This window comes from Pinus tabuliformis, chromosome 5_2 (assembly GCF_031772625.1).
Source record: "Pinus tabuliformis cultivar Carrire ecotype Pingquan chromosome 5_2, CPIR1, whole genome shotgun sequence".
Taxonomy (NCBI): domain Eukaryota; kingdom Viridiplantae; phylum Streptophyta; class Pinopsida; order Pinales; family Pinaceae; genus Pinus; species Pinus tabuliformis.
Window position 1 is genome coordinate 1,020,052,514 of NC_142306.1, and position 18,022 is coordinate 1,020,070,535.

The 18,022-nt window shown below is 43.5% G+C and overlaps 1 pseudogene; it reads right to left on the bottom strand.

Moving 5' to 3' along the window:
• Positions 1-17,467: 17,467 nt before the first annotated feature.
• Positions 17,468-17,833, bottom strand: LOC149162723 (group 2 truncated hemoglobin 3-2 pseudogene; annotated as a pseudogene).
• Between the last annotated feature and the right edge of the window lie 189 nt (positions 17,834-18,022).

Sequence of the window (18,022 nt, forward strand, 5' to 3'; positions counted from 1 at the left end):
ACATCCCATGGAGGACTTCAGGATTTTCCTAAATAATCCTCCTTGTATTTCTTCTTGGAAATTTCATGACAAGTTTTCACTTTCTTCTCCGAAAAGAAGCCACATTTCTTGTGTAAAATCATTCCCCATTAACTCCTAAAAATATAAGTTTACTCACTAAACTTAGTTTTCTATTCCTCACTTCCAATCTCTCATACCCCCAATTCACATGACTTCTAACCCTATTATCTAACTCCCTAAGTGCCCCTTTTCCCCTACTACTATAGCACTATTGTGAAAAAGCCCAAATAATATGTAAATCCCCCCCCCTTGGGCATTATAAGCCACATTTTCAAAGTTTGGAGAATGCTACAGAATCAAAGGGTTCTGATATCTGGGTCACTTTAAAAGATTGGGGATTGAATTAACATTTGGTTAATTCAATAACCCGTTCTTACCCTGGTCCACTTTGCAAAACCTACAACATTGCATTATCCACGCCATTGTATAAACTTTGTTAAAAAACCCACTTTTTTCGATTTTCCAAAGTCTATATTTCGGCGCGCCGCACCGCAAAAAACAAAAAATATTATTAAAATCCCCGCCGGGACCCGCCGTATCCACCCATCACCTCCGCAGCCCGTCGACCGTCGGATCCGGGCCCTCCCATCCGACGGCCCACAGCAATATCGAACCACCCCCGATGCCTGAACGTTAGCGCCCGAAATTTGTCAGAGGGTGACGTCAGGGCTCGGACGCGTGTCGCTTCTGAATTTCGTTGGGCGGCCTCCTGCCAAAACCACACCCGTACCATGAGCGGTCCGATATTACCGCTTACCGCCCTCCTATTTCCGCCATACGTCACTCCCACGTCACCCCCACGTCATTGCCGCCTCAGCATCACATCAGCGCCCGATCCCCCATTGCTCCGAGCTGTCTGCCATGTCACCTGTCCACGTAGAGCCGCTCACCAGCCGCCACGTCATCATTACTTACCCAACCCCACCTATGACATCATGCTGACATCATCCAACAAAAGGCGCCAAAGGCCGAATTTTCCCTATTTTGCCCAAAAAAGTCGTTTTTCGTGTTATTTGCAAAAATACTCATTGTACTCCTGCATGAGCGGTTACGTTGTTTGTCCACCAACTCTGAAGACTGCTCCCTTGCTGCTAGCACCGTGAATTCACCTGTATATCAACACCATTGTCATATTGCACCCAGGTATTTATCAGTTTCCCTCTGCGTGCCTTGGTTTTTGTATAATTCCCTGAAACAAGCAAGAAAAGAGGGAAAACACAGGAATTGCTAGGAATCCTCAGTAACCAGAGTTTCTTTTCCACACTGTAATCCCAAGTTCACCCACAGAGGTCCCCCATTGTGCCAAATTACCACAAATTCACAGCTTATGGCGCATTTGCGAAACTAAACCATTGCCAGACAAACTCACCGAAAAAGCATTTCTCAATCCCAGCATTTGCTCGTTGAATCTCTCCCAGGAGCATTTCAACTCAGTTTCACCCCAATTTACCTTGTTCTCTCTGCAAATAATTGCCCTGCTCATTGAAATCCACTGCTCTGTATTGCTGTGCCCAAGAAGCAAGTTCAAATATAATTCCAAGTATCAGTTAACCATGGAGACCCCTGTGGCATTAAACATTGCCCCATTAAATGCCCCACACAAGAACCTGGAATGGTTAGCCCTTGCTGACAGAGATTATCAGATGAGAGAAACTATAGAGAGGGGCATCACATACCACATAAAAATAGTTTGTGAGTTGAGAAAGAAGCACAGAGATGGTACAGACCTCCTAGGAATCTGGAAATCCAATTTGCCAATTTACTATCTCCCTCAGGTCAATGAGTTCCCTAACTTGATTCACCAATGCTGCACAAACTATGACCCCAATCAAAGAGCTGTTCTGAGTCCTTTAGACTCTGTCTTATTCCATATTACTCCTGAGGCCATCAACCAAATGCTACAATTTAAGCCTACAAAGCCACTGGTTCCTCTTACTATGCAGCTTTTACTAGAGTAGGGTGCCAAGCTCTCCAACTCACAAATTACAAGAATTGGCCAATTATTTATGCGTCCAGAGTACCAGCCCCGACAGCCTCCCCCTTATCTGCATGACTGGTTCAATGACATAGGGAGACTGCTGGTAGACATCATATCCTCCATCCTAGGGTTCAAGACCAGTGAGTTTGTGGATGAGACAACATTGGTAGTGCTATCCATTTTCACCCCAGGACAGCCCCCTGTTGTCCAGTATGACTATGCTACATTTATAGCCAACAAAATTCATGAACAGTTCATGAACTTGGAGAGAGAGAGGGTATTCAAATACACCTCCTATATATATCATCTGCTATTGTACAATCAGCCTGACAGCTTCCCTGTCTTCCTCAAGAAGTTAGATGCAAAGGGAAACCAAAGATCTGTAATGTTCTGGACATCAGTCTGTCATCATATTCATTATTCACCATACACCTACTGTGAGTTTATTGACCTATTCATTCATCCAGCCTTGTCATTGCTGTAGAGTTCCCTTCCTCCTAGACTCACTGATGATATGCAGAAAATCCTCCAGCTCTCCGAGAACTATAGCATTGGGGATTGGTACTTTTACCAAGACCATACAGTAATCAGGATATATGGCTGTGAGTTAGCACCATACAGGCTACCAAAGTATGTTCCCATGAGACTCTTTGCACTAGAATACTTCAGGCAGTTCGGGAATGCAGATATGATTCACTTCCATAGCAGAAACAAGAAGGCATAGCTGAAAATTAAGTATCAATTGGGTCCATTCATCTTTAACAAGAGGGAAGAAGCTTGGGATGAGGCAGACGAAATCCTAAAAGCCCTCCACCTCAAGACAAGCTTCTATTGGGCACCCTATGACCCTAACCATTTCATAAGCCTCAGAAGAATCAAGCATAGGCTTGCTACATATGACCACATTAGCATTCCAGAAGTTGAAAAATATGCTAACCAATTAGAGTGGAAAGAAGGCACATTAGTGGAAGATTATACTGAAGAAGAAATAGCAGAAAAAGCCATTAAAACTTTAGAAAAGGCAGTTGACTTGGAATATTTTGGACAGGTTTGGTCTTCAGGCACTCAGCATCTTGGAGAAGCTTCCTCTTCATCCATCGTTCCCCAGCAGCCTGCCAAAACAACTGATCAAGCAGCAGACATGGCTAAAGGCAAAACAGTGCAGCAAGAAGTGTCACCTCCAAATGTGGAGCAGCAAGTAGAGCAGCAGGAAGGTACAGCCAAGGAGCCAGCCTCCACAGAACAACAAACACAAGATAAAATCCCTCCAAGGCAGGAGGTAACAGTTGAATCATCGGTCTTACAAACACCTGCTAATGAGGAAAGAACAAGGAAAAGGGATAGGCAAGAGGACACTCCTCTTACTACTTCAACGGACCAGCAAGGAGAGAAAAGGCAGAGGCTAAATCCCTTTTCAGAGGAGGAGTTACCAGAAAGACCAACTGATACTGTGCCCCCTCCTAGCATTGAAACATCAGCCAGTTCCTTACAGCAAGGACAGGACATGCCACATGGGGCAGAGGTGAGCTCTTCAAGGCAGCGATCTAAGGTGGACTCTAGCATCAAGCAGCAGTTCATAGATATCAAGAAAAGGAATGAGCCCCTCAAACACCAAATCTACAACCATCTCTTGAAAATGGCACCAACTAATCAGCAGAGATTAATGTCTGCTTATGACATTCAAGAACAAAAAATGACTCTTAGTCATTTCAGGCCTACTATGCAGCAACCTCAAACAGCTGCCGATTATATCAAAACTAATCTGGAAATTTTTGCCAAAGACATCCACCCCTTGGATCAGATTGAGCTACACAGGCAAACCGGGGAAATGATATATTCCACATTAGCTGATAAGACCCTACTGGCACACCAATTACAAAATTATTTACACAACACTGCTGCTCAACTGGAATTGGAGAAGGCATCATCTCAAGCCAAGGACAACAGAATCAAGTCGTTGGAAGAGATCATTATAGAGTTGGGTCATGATCCAAAGGACCCCAGGGGTGTGCAGGCACTGTTAAAGAGATGAAGACATAGCAGCTATGAGAAAGCATATCAAGCTGCCAGCTACCCTTCACCCTCAAACTGGAGAGGTGGCAGAGCAAAAGAAGGATCAGGATGTAGTTGCTTTACTCCTGAGTTTATACAGGAGATTGATGGAAACAGAGAGTGCATTAGAGGTAGCACTAAAATCAAGACAAGGTGTGGCACCAATGCAGCCAGCACATACATCTGCATCCACTGAAGGTGTGCTACTTTCTACTACTACAGCAGGTCCTCCCACCGGACAAACATCAGAGGCAGGCCCTTCAGCAACAACACCAGATTAGGGACCCAGCTTAAGCATCCAGAACATGATGAAGGAGCTGGAAGCTTTAGAAGCACAGATGGCTGAACTGCAGGAGACCAAGGATAAATTAGCTACCATTGAAGAAAAGTATGATAAATCAAAGCAAAGTGTAGCTGAAAAAACAAGAGAGGTAAGGGCTCTTGAGAAGAAAATAAAGGAACTGGAGAAAGAGCTCTCTCTTGATAAGGTTGTAGTTGAAATTAAGAAAATCCTGTGGGCCAATATTGGTCAATCTATTACAGACCAGTGGCAATATATTGAAACTATCCATGAGCATATGGATCTCATAGGCAGGGCCCAAAAAGAAAGTCAAAAAGCAAGGGCATCTCTAAGCAATATACCTGAAATAGCCAATAGGATGATCAATGTCCTTAACAATCGCACTGGCCCCCAGCTGGCAGCAATGGGTATCACTAACCGAACTGATACCATTTTACTAGTAAAGAGGGTGCTCACTTTGAGAAATCATGTACAAACATTGGATAGAAGGTGTTAAGAAATGCAGACAGAGGTGAACAAATTCATTGAGAAAATTACAACATTACATAACAGAGGCCTTCCCAGCCTAGTAACCAGTGCAGGAAGGTTACTATCTCATGAAAACTATGCCAAGAGGGTAAATACATATGCCACAAATCAGATCACTGCAGCAGTAAGTGCCCCAGAGGAAACAGGGCCTCCATCTGGGCAGAGTCTCTATGACAAACTAGAGAATTTGTTTTTTATTGTGAATGAGATCAGACAACTTTTTGAAGTGCCTCAAAACTACTACAAATATACTGAGGTAGATGAAACCTTAGGCATAATCCTAAGACACCAATTTCCTACTCAGGAATGGTGGACGGGCATGATACAAACACTGCTGTGAAGAAACAGGTTGTTCACCATATTTTTTGTATATCGATCATAAGTCATTATTTTTAGAAAATTGATATATTTGCTCTAACTGGAAAAGGAGTGGACAAAGCCAACTCAGCAATCAAATTTGGCCACCAAAGCAAGACCGACAGATGCAGATGACGGGGCTGAGATAGCCGCACCACGACAAAGCAGTAAAGGGCGTATTACTCAGAATCAATGCGAAGCACCCAACAGACCCAGTTGCCTACAAAAGTCAAAGAATTTCAGACAGAACTGAACAGTCATTCATTGTCCATTTAAAGTAGCAATAACTATTGCGTCTGCTATTTTTGAAAGTTGGTAAAGACAGTTATTGAGCAAATGACTCATCGTTGAGATATTTTGTAAAACGATTGTATATATATCCCCACGCATAAACTTATTGGGGTTGTTGATTTTTCTTCTGGAGAAGCTATGCTGTAATTTCAGACTTTTAATACAGGAAGCTAATGGAATTTCTAAAGTTCTGAGTTGTTTGAAGTCTTGTGGTGTGCTTGCTTGCTGCTACAGGATTCCTAAGCTATTTCATGTCACAATAAGTTTTCTGAACCATCTTATTATGTATTTCGTTCTTTCATAATCCACTTATGCTATATGTTTCATGGTTTAGCAGTAGAGAAAAAGAATAGTTCAGGATTTGTTCATTGAACACCCTAAACTCAATCTATGCTGTTATGAATGTTTTCTTCAGAATTAGTTATGAATGTCTAATTCTTAATTTCTCACCTTCATACTAAATCTTTCATAGTAAATACTGTTCAGGAATTCTAATCTGCTCCTGATTAATATTTCATTCCTCCACATCACCATCTTAGTGAAAGATTCTTAGTTGCCCTCACTGGCTGGAAATAGTCCATATTCCACAATTTGAAGTTTGCTTCATGAGTACCCACATGGCCCTGCAGTTTCATCACTCTCACTCAATTCCTCAAACAACGCATAATCACAGACTCCATTGCCCAATGGACTGAAACTCCTGAAGATTACATTTTAGCTGTTAGAAGACATCATTCAACCAAAACTTTAAACAAAATTCAGTGCATCATAACTAGCCTAAACATTACTTAAACGAAGCTAAATTCTGAAGAGAGAGCCCTCTTTGATTGCAGGTAGGCTAGGACCTGTGATCCAAAGATTGGTCTGTGGTTACCTCGGCCGTATTCCCTTAGGAGTCAAAGGGAACAACCTGAGTGATAACATAACTGGTGACTCCACTGGGGACAGAACTAATGTTTCAACTACTATCTGCTCTAGATAGTGGTTCCAAAATTTAAGCAATCCCTTGACCATTTGGTGGGCTCTAGTATTGCAGCAATAATGCTACAACTCCTGGAGATTCCTTCTCTAATTTTATCAACCCGGCAGTTCGTAACAAACTTGGAAGCGACGATGCTGTATGCACAAGTACTAGCTCTTGCCGTAGCTGTCACTTGGTCAGCTGGCACAAGTCCACTAGGGGCTCAAGCCAACTTCTATGAGCTCTCAGAAGAATCTTTTTAACCGATGAACGAAAGCTAACTCAAAGGAAATTAACCTACTTTGCAAAAATGAACTGAAAGCCAACAAGAAATGAAAACCCTAGCAAACCCTAATTCTACCAGCTAGTCCTACTGATGCAAAAGTGAGAATGCAAACTACGGAAAGTGATGCCATTACTTCTATGAAGGTGAGATGCATGTGTCTAGACTACTTTTATCTGAAGAGAAAATATTTTTTTATTTTTTTTCAAGTTGTTGGAATTATTATGCATGTGCTTCTAACTGGGTCTTTACTGTCCAGGGATAGATCAAGCGGAGGAATGCTTGGAAGAGGTCAGGAAGGCTCAGAGAGGGTCTAAGGAATCCCTAACATCCTTTCAGAGAAGTTCACAAAGTTTAGATGCCTAGCAACCGTGTTTATGAGTTTCTACAGGAAGTCTGCAGGGGTTCTACAGGATGTTCAGGATTTCTACAGGAAGTTCAGTAATTCCTACGGGATGTTCTACAATCAGATTTTTGGGTGATGGATGAGTGGAAGAGGTTGCATGGATGGACAGGGAGGTAGGAGAGGAGTTTGTAATGACTCAGTGACAGAGAGATGAGATGAAGAGGGGGTGTGCTAAACTAGGTTGTCTTAAAGAGGGTAGAGGGAATGGAAGGCCGAAGAAGGTAGAATAACGAGGGTGATAGAATAGTTTGAGAGACAGGGGGTCTAATTGGGAGATGAGTAGATAGCCTAGGCACGGCTTAGAAGGATAAGGGAGTGAGGGAGTAGTACTGCACAGTGTAAATGAAACAAATCATCCACGTCCTGCACATAACCGAAATTTCATCAACCTATTCTAACTGTTTTAATAAAACCAAACAACAGCAACGTTATTGCTGAGAAAAATCATGCATGGTGCTGAAGAAAGAATCATTCCACAAGATCTGAATGCATGGACACTTCTACAAACGAAAATATTTCATCAAAGATTGCATGAACATGTAAAACAATGCTTTTGGTGGGTGGCACTGTCTGCAATTCCAGCCCCTAAACAGAGGTGAAAATGAGTGTGCAATCAACCCTTTTTTGGAACTCTTATTACCTCCAATCTCTTTACTCTATTCTGAAACTACTGAAGCAACTATGTTCATAAAACTAACCTACTTAACCACACCAAGAAATTCAACTCAGCAAACTGTGTTTCCAAATGCATGTAAAGGAAAAGGAATACAACGCTGAAAGAAAGGTAACAATACAAAGGAAGGAGGCCTTAGGCTCTCAGGTTGGGCCCAACCCCGAGAGCTATGGCTCCTTTAAGAACTCAGAACTGAACTCAAATCTGCCTGCTTTCCATTAAAAGATAATAATCATAAGTCAAATAACATGCCAAAGATGGCTTACAAAAGAGCAAAACAGAGCTATCAGCTCGAAGTTCAGAATGTGCAACAAGGTTTCAAAAGTCCTTTTCGAAGGCTACATCCTCATCATTTATACATTACGAGGGCCAAGCTGGCCTCCTAAATTAGTGGGATTTGGCTGACCAAACTAGGAGTGAACTGCTGCTTCCTCAAAATCCGTTTGGCTGCCTTCTAACTCGGCTGTGGTGGCTGTCAGAGCTCGGAGTTGGGGGTGAAGATCACGAGGAAGGCCATTCAATGCTATGGACAACCTCCCTACAAAATCTCAATCCCATCTTGGTTGTCTCCTAGCCCACATCTGCGTGTTTTTGCTCCATTAAATGTCAAAAAACCTGAAATAAGCACGTGTTAGCTACCTAGGAATAGTGACTGCCCTCATTCGTACAAATGACATAAATATACTAAGAAAATGATGCATAAGTCATGAAAAATGAAGGGTTGAGCAAGGGTAGTTATGCCAAATGAGCCCAAAATGTTACCAAATTTGGGGCTCATCATCACCCCCCAGCTAAAATGATTGCTCATCCTTGAGCAACTAATCCAGCTCCTCGTCCTTCATTGCCTTCACTGCCACCCTCACATCCCAGGCTTCTGTAGTAGTGTCCTCTTCACTGATATGGAACCCAGCCTTTCTTTCCACCTCTTCCCACTGTTCATGCTCATCTTTGTCTGTGCTGCCTTCCATCAATCCTAACAGTAGAGGTGGGCTTAGCTTGAGGCCAATCCAGCTGGCCTGGAGGTTCTACATGGATTTCTTATAGAGGGGTACCCGTACTAGAGCTTCCCTCATTCGAGTTGGAGTGTGATATTCCCTGATTTTTAGACTGTGGGCTAATGTGTTCCATCGGCGGGTGCAAGCTTGAACACAGTTGTCCCCTAACAGTCTCTCCATATCCTCGAAATGTGCTATTGCCTGGGCCTGTTGATCCATATATTTCAATGAAGCTTGAGGGTCGGTGGATAAGTGTTGGTGTGCAGATATTAATGCAGTTGGATCCCCTGGCTCTGCTCTAATTAGTAATGGCTCATTCAGCTCTCGGTTCATGACCGCTTTGGCTTCTGCTGCTCTTTTGTCTTCATGGTTCAACCATGAGGCAAATGCCATTAACTGCATATCCCCTAAGACCATGTTGGGATCCCATGAAGTCACATTAGGAAGGACCAAATTATGGAGATAGAACTCCGATAGTTTGGCCTTGTCCTCTGATGAACTGGTATTGCATAATTCAGTGAACTGTTGCGGGTCTTGGAGCTGAGAGATACCCCTTTGCGCTAATGTATTGATTTGAAATTGCAGCCACTGGTCTCTCAGGTACAGGCCATAGGATTTGGCCGGCTGTCTACATTGTATACCATCCATGGCCCAACTGGCCATGCAGGCCAATTGTGCCTCTTTTTGCTGCAACTGCTGTTTGAGATCTTGTAGCTCGATTTGTGCTTGCAGCTCCCTTTCCTGTAGATGTGTGATTGGCTCCCTAAGACCGACTTGCAGTCCTTCTCTGCCTTGCTGTTCTGCTGTGATGTCCCATGAGGATGTGCCCGTTCCTCTCCTCAGCTCCTGTAGCTGCAGTCTAAGTTTTTCGTTCTCTTCCTGTAGGAACACCCGCTGGCAGTTTGCCACGTGTTTAGCCATAGCTAATTCCTTTCGTGCCTCCTTGAGTTGTTCCTCCAAGGGGCCTATATCTGCCACGCCTTTTGAATTAGCTATTTTCATCCACGTGTGCGTTCTAACTCTTTCTTCTTCCAACGCAAAGAAAAGTGGCACAGTGAATTTCTGTGGTATAATCTTTCCAACTTCTAAGAAATTATAATATGAGCTCAGACTTGGCTAAGGACTAGGCTCCGGAATATGCTCTTTCTCTTCTTCTCTTGGTGGCTCTGCTTCATCTTCCCTTGGTGGTGATGAGGGTGCCTCTCCTTCCATCCTCTCTGTCTCCTTAAGTCGGGCTAAGGTTTCCTGTAGAGCAGCCTCAGCATCCTGTAGCCAGGCTTTTGAATCCAATTGGTCCAATCTCTCTTTCCAAGTAGTTGTTTTCGGGCTCCCCCTCTCATAGGTGACTGATATCTTTGAGGGGGACCTCTCCCTGGGCGAAGTAGGGGTATCTTCTATAGTAATTGGGCTGCTGGACGGAGGTTGTGGCTTGCCCGATTTGATTCTCACACTTCTTCTAGCTTTGAAATATAGAGGGGCCTCCCTCTTTCTCTTTTCCTTTGGCTTAGGAGGTGTACTGAGGGCGGCCAGCACGGCGACTGCCTCCCTTGCAAGAATGTCAGCTTTCTTTTCCTTGGGTTTTCCTTTCTCAGGGCTTCCTGTAGAAGGCCCTTTATCAGCATATTTCTGGCTTCCTGTAGAAGCCGGTTTTGGTTTTCTTGTAGAAACAGGTGGCACCATTTTCGTTTGTTTTGCTGAGTGTGTTGTGCTTTTTGACTTGGTCGAGGCTGCTGTCGAGGTGCCTTTACTGACATGGACCTGCTCAGTCTTGTCCACCCTACTTTGTAACCTTTTCTCTCTGGGCGTCAGCATGGGTGTGTCATCCTTCTCTTTGGCAACCTTTTTCTCTTGTTTCTCCTTTTGCTCTTTCTTCGGTGCTTTGGCCGTGGGTATTTGGCCTTTTTCTTTCTTCTCTGTGGGTACTGACTCCTTCTCCTCGCTGCTGGAGGAACCAAGCTCTTCAGTCAACATTTTTATATCGCCATCCTTAGTTAGATTTCGGAAGGCTTCTCACAAGAGAGGGACTTTGTATGTGTGAAGTGCGTCCTCCACGAGGAGCTTAATGAGCCCATGGTGGGCTACCTGGTCTGGCGTGCCTTCTTTTAACTTGGTGGCACATTCTGTCATAGACTGCAGTAGGAAGTAGGGAATACTTAGTTTGTTTTCTGCAGGTAGGTCCATCTGATGCCTTAATTCTATGAGTAGCCGGAAATGGTACCCATACACAATGTTGAACCGTCCTTCGCACGTTATATACTTCATTATTTGGAGGCTGACCTTGCTCCAAAGTGGCAGTAAGCTGCTTCTGCGAACCCCGTTCTTATCCTCTGAGAATTTCTCTTCTGGTGGGAAGAATTCCTTTTTAGCCTTTTGGCCTAATTTCCTCTCCTCCTTGTCCCACGGTACCCCCATTGGGAGCTTAGTGACTCGGCTGATGAATTGTGGGGTGAGTCTGAGACTCAAACCCCTGAAATTGACAGTGGCCAGTGTTTTGGATTTTGGCTTCAGAGCTCGCAAGAACTCCTCTGCCACCTCATCATCATATCCTTGCAATTTGTCGTAGAACGACATCCATTGCGCGCGAGTGAACAGTTCTACCACCTCGGGGTTCTCCCTTAGTTTCTTTGAGTCGATCGGTTCCTTTCTGATGAATACACCCGGCATGGTGAAAACCTGCTACGTTAGTTGGAGGTGGCGGGTGCGTATTCAAAAACTAGCCTTTTGGGACAGAGCGTAGAATTACGCCTCTACCACGCACACAATTCGCGAAGACTATCTACAGATGAGCCTTAAAAATCACCTCCTGTAGAAAAACCTTTCATACACTTCGACGACAATTCATGCAAACGGAAGACAAATACTTGCAATTTTTATGATCAGACTGTAGAACGTCGACTCCGCCACCGTCGAAACCAATTGCATGGGAGGCATAGGTTCAGGCTTACCTTTTCAATTTGCCACCTTTGACGTGAAGAGACCAATTTTCCTCGTGGCAGTGAACTTCCTGTAGCGTAGCTTTCCTGTAGAAGCATCGCACGGGTTCTGGAGAGTAGTTCTGCGCCTTCTGTGCCGCTATCAGACGTTCGAACAGGCCGAAGACTTGGAGTAACGAGCTTCAGAGGAATTCGGATGCTCACTCGACTTCTAAACGGCTGATGATAAATGCGTGGGGTGGCGATCTAGCCAATAGATTTGAATCCAGCGGAATTCGTGGCGCGGGGATGAGTTGTCCCTGCCGGACCGTTGGACGACGTCACCTAATCATTCTACTACAAGTTCCCTGATTGTTGCATCATTCTCTGCAGATCCGCCGCCGTCATTTCTGTTAAAACGCGCTTCTCCCTGACTGGACGGTTCTCATGTGTCCACCACCCGTTCTTCTTGCCACGACCACCACTTTACACATCCAACTGGTCGTCGTGGCCAGCTGAATGGCCATACGACTGCTCAACCCATTCATTTCATACTTGCAAACATTTCAAAGTATTATTCATGTAATTCGACGAAAGAAAGGGCGAGGCACTTACCTGTGCGGCTGCGACATGATTTTCCAGGTTTCAGGACGATGATGATTAGATTTACTCGTTGTTGCTTTATGAACAAGCACGGTGGTTCCTCTTCGCAGGCTGCTGATGGTTACGATGCTTATTACCTGGCTGTGGGTGGTGCATGTGCCTGCTCTATTATTGCATGTTGCAGGCGATTTAATGGTGTACACTCTAGCTAGCTGAACTGCTACGGGATTCCTGTAGGATGTCCTGTAGCAATTTTTTCCTCCTCGGGTGCATGCTGAATGGTGAAGACAGTGGCATCACGATCACAATCACTGGGCCCTTGGATAGCTATGATGAGTATTGCATGGCATCTCTGCATCTTTTTCCCATTTGAGAATCGCTTCCTCTGATAATTCAGTGTTCTGATTTGACTGTGCAGGTGTTTTCCATTGCATGGCAACTGGGGTGGTAGAAGGAGGTGACAGCAGTGCGTGATGGCGAAAAGAGTAGCTTGCATGCCTCCATGCCTGACCTCGGGCGTTAGATCTCCTCACACAGTCAGTTCTGGGCCGTCCCAAGCTTCTACAGGAAGTTTCCTGTAGAAATACAGGACTTCCTGTAGAACGTCCTGTAGCTTCCTGTAGGAGGCTAATCTGTGATCAAATTATGCCCAGATCTTGGAAGAGATGAGTGTTTCTGGAGGGAGCGATGGTGAGGTCACCTGGTAACATAGTAGGGACCCTTGTCCTTGAATTTTGGGCCTCTTTTCCTGCATGGAATACCTGCAACCTGCATACATTGCCACATTGTGAACTTGCTCTCCTGTTTTTTTATTTTTTTTTATTGTTTTTTTTTTTTTTTTTTGAAAGACAGCAGGGGCACCTCAATGAGGTTTTCACCCTTACCATCTGCCTTGAGTGCCTCAAAGAGGTTTTCACCCAAGGATCTTTATTTTTTCTCTCCTTTTTTTTTTTTTTTTTTTTGAAAGACAGTAGGGGCGCCTCGATGAGGTTTTCACCCTTACCATCTACCTTGAGTGCCTCAGAAAGGTTTTCACCCAAGGATCTTTATTATTATTATTATTATTATTATTTTTGAACTCAGGGTATGCCCAAAACAGAGGCAGAACCCTTCTCTATGACCAGCACTGATTTTTCCACAGTTTTGATGAATTCTTGCCTTGACAGAGGCTTTCTGTAGATCTTCAACCGATGTCCATTGACAAGCATAGGGATGGCCACCTCATCAATGGTCCAGATAAGAACAGATCCAATGTCATTACACTTTTCCACTGCATATGGTCCTAGCCATCTGGTTCTCAGCTTTCCCTTGAAATTTTTATGCCTGGAATCATACAACAGTGCCCAATCTCCAGGCTGAAATTGCTTGTCATTGAGGTCTTGGTCATGCCACACCTACCTCTGAAGTTGAACCACTTCTGAGTGAAAAAGGGCCTACATTCGGTGCTCATCCAATCCATTCAGCTACAATAACCTTTCTTGTTGGGCATGGCTGAGATCTAGGTCCAGCTGAGCTGCCATCCTCAAAGTGTTGTATTCGAATTCAATTAACAGCAAAGCTCTCTTCCCATAGACCAGCTCATAAGGTGTGAAGCCGGTTGTGGTCTTCCAAGTGGTGTTGTAAGCCCATGTGGCCTCAACCAGGCGATCTGCCCAATCTTTCCTACTGCTGCTCACCACCTTAGTCAAGATCCCTTCCAATGCTCTATTGGTGACTTCCACCTGCCCATTTGCTTGAGGATGATAGGGGGTGGAAGTCCTATGCTTGATTTTGTGATGAGCTAGTAGGTCTTCAATTAAGTTGGATGCGAATTGGCTTCCTTAATCGGTGACTAGCTCTCTTGTGTAGCCAAATTTGTAGAAGATGTTTTCTCTTAAGAACTCGGCCACCTTTTCTTCTGTTGCTGCTTTGATTTCCTTGGTTTCTGCCCACTTTGTCAAGTAGTCTGTGCACACAATGATGTAAGATCTTTGCCTCGAAAGAGGATTGATTGGACCCACGAAATCCATACCCCACTTCTCAAATGGCTCAAGAGTCACTTGAGGTTGGAGAGGCATTTCATCCCTTTGAGTCGGTTTCCCCATCCTTTGGCATCAGTCACATTGGCTGATATACCTTCTGACATCTTGATGAAGCATGGGCCAATAGTAGCCTGCCTACAGGATTTTGAAGGCAGTCCTCTTTGCTGCAAAATGTCCTCCACAAGGCCCATCATGACAGGTGAGGAGGATATCAAAGACTTCCTCCTCCCTTACACAACTCCTTAAGATCTGATCAGGGCCAAGCTTGAACAGGTTTCCCTCGATCCAAGTGAATGAGGCACTTTTTCTGACGATTCTGCTCTTCTCTCTTGAGGATAGGTGCGGAGGGAACTGTGCTGAAACAAGGTAGTTTGCTATGTCAGCAAACCACGGAGAGAGTACTGAAATAGCAAACAGATGTTCATCGGGCATCTGGTCATCCACTGTTCCATCCTCATCTGCAGATAAATCCAATCTAGAAAAAAAGTCAGCAACAACATTTTCTTTACCTAGTTTGTCAACGATAGTCAAATCAAACTGCTGCAACAAAAGTAACCATCTAATAATACGAGCATTCACATCTGGTTTATTCATTAAATATCTAATTGTAGCATGATCAGTGTGTACAAATGTTTGATAGCCAGTGATATAATGTCGGAACTTGTTCAGTGTGTTATCTCAAAATCAAGCCCTGGAAGGCTGCAACCCAGGAAGACTTCAAGTAACTATTTCACACCAATCTTTTGACTAAGGCTTAGCCTCCTTAGCCTGAGAGGGCTCTCTCAAAGGGTTATTGATTTTGACTATTAATAAGATGGCTAACTCTTGTGAATAACATTGACAAATAATGAAGGCTGGACAAACATTACATAAGTTTCCATTGGGCCTATGGAGTCAAACATACTACAGCAAACAATGATGATGCTTTACATAGAAGTCAGGGCATTTAGCATTTGGATGTTTAGAATACCAGTTATATAAAACCACGGTTTACAAAGACATACAGGAAGTCAGAGCATGATCAATGAATTCTGAGTGATTATGCATTTGTACAACTGTAAAAGAACACTAAAGAAAATATACCATCACACATTCTGAACAAGAAAATCCCTTATGAATCCTGAGAAGTAAAACAGTCATCTATATTACTGAACTCTGTTTTTACATAAGCCAAAACAGTCCTCTCTTTTATCAAATATCCAACCCTCATTACATAGATGTTTCAGCTATATATAGCATCCTTATTCTAACTAATCGATATTCCTCCTCCATCATGAGGGGAATTCGATTCTGCCTTTGATGACACCTACTAACATTTGAAACTAATTAATAAATACAACTGACTGTTAATTGACAGCTCTAGAATCCTAAATCAACTATGACTCTAACTCCATAACAGCCTTGGTCTTCAATCATTTTCGTTCACTGACATCTGGTTCTCTTTGGCGGTGGTTGTGATGGACTTTTAATGCTTCATGTTGCTCTTTAATGCCACATCCTTTCCAATACCCTGAAATATATGAAACTGTCCCTGTGTGTCGGTCCTCGGTTTGCCTCAAAATATTTGAGTCCAAAGAAGCATGCCTTTTATATTTGATTACCCAAATAGAACAGATTGCCACGTCCATGATGTGCTGGCCACCCTTTTCATGTGTGAAGACAACACCTTATCTTCAATTTCATTACCTGAAAAAGGAGCACCGGATTTCTCTTGTCCTTTAATATCTGAATCAGAAGTGACACAGCTACCATTTCCAAAAACCTGTTCAAGAAGATTGAAAAGGTCCTTATCATGCTTGTTGAACAAGCATCTAAACAAGAAGCTCCAGAACTTCTTCCTCACTAAACCCATAGTTCATATTGATTTACTTGAAAACATGCCTTCTGAGGTAGAGGTTTTTATTACTTCTTGATGGTACCCAAAACCTGCAAACTAAAGACGATCCGGTTTAGTTAAAAACAAGTCATAATCAAGCCAGAAATCAATGCATCCGACTGAGAAAAGCTACTGGATGAAATAAACAAACCGCCTAGTAGCAAGTTATCAGAATAGTTCCTCAAGGGCAGCTTCTCCTCAACCAACACTGATATTCTTGACTACAAGAAAGCTGCTCCTTATACAACACCATAGGTGAACCTTGGCACCACTGATTTTCTTTTTGTTTCCTCTTATCTAAATCTCTGAACTGCAATGATTGCCGGTAATCACTGACTGCTGTCACAAACACAACTATAAAAATGCTGATAAGAATGCCTAATCCCTCAAAGAACCTTTGGGCCAGCCTTCAGTACTAATTTCAACACCTAAGGATACCACTGCACAGACTGCAAGAATTATGAGTGTCAAATCTTGAGATGCTTCCCACACAAAGACCAAAAAGCCTCGAGGTGGCTTTTCATCAAATTTGTTCAAACCATAAACCTTCATTCTTAGCATTAAAGTATCTTCATTAGCAATAATACCATCTGTGATTGAGGTGGAAAGTTTAGCAGCTATTCCATCAACTCCATTGTGCATTTTAACTTTTTAATGTCATGCCCTTCTACTATCGATGCTAATTCATCAGTCATCAATGTCAAACCCAGCTGCTCTAACATCCTCTGGCGTATTGTAAACAATGGTGCTTGAAGGGGCAGATACACCATCGATAAAGTGGAGAGCTGCAGTTGACACCAAAAGAGCCACCCTTAGTTTCTCCTCAGTCCCAGCTATGCCCATAGCAAGCCCAATGTCAGCTTCATGCAAAGCTGGTGCATCATTTGTGCCATCACCTGTCACAGCAACAACTTCTCCCAGAGTTGTGCACAACTGTCTCACCAAGGTGTGCTTGTCCAATGGTGAAGATCTTGCCATAACCTGAATTTTTGGTATCAGAGTCTTCATCTCTTCTTCGTTCTTTACACGAAAATCAGGTCCTTCAATTTGCCACACCATCATCGGTTAAAATGTCACACTCTGCTGCAATTGCTTTTGCTGTGTTTATATTGTCACCAGTGACCATCCTCACTGTAATACCTGCACTTCTACAGAGTTCAACAGCTTCTTTTACACCAGGACGCATGGGATCCTTGATGCCAACAATGCATATACATGTATAACCATCTGTGGGAATGGTTTTTCACGCATTATAAAGGCTGAATGACCTTTCCATTGAGAATAAAGAGGCGGACTTCCCATCCTTTGAATAAAAAACTCATATTGGTTTTGGATGGCATCTTCTTTTCTTGAATTGGCAAAGATTGATTGAAATCGCTGCTGATCATCTGCGTAGACCCTGTTGTAGAATCCCGTAGAGAGATCAACGAAGGTTTGGTGCCCAAGATTCAGATATAAATTAGTGCCGTCTATAGCAAATGCATCCTCTGGAGCCACACCTCTCCATTCTGCGGCTTTCTGCTGGAGCGACTGCATTTTTCTCTCGACCGACAATAACAATAACACAATAATACCCTTTCGCTTCTGCTATTATCGTAATATATCTGGGTACGAAAGAGAATTTATAGAACCGGAAGAAAGCAATGAGGTTATTCTTCAACCATTTCGTCAAACACTCGGCGTGCCTTCTCTAAGCTCCCACACCTACAATACATATCAAGGATG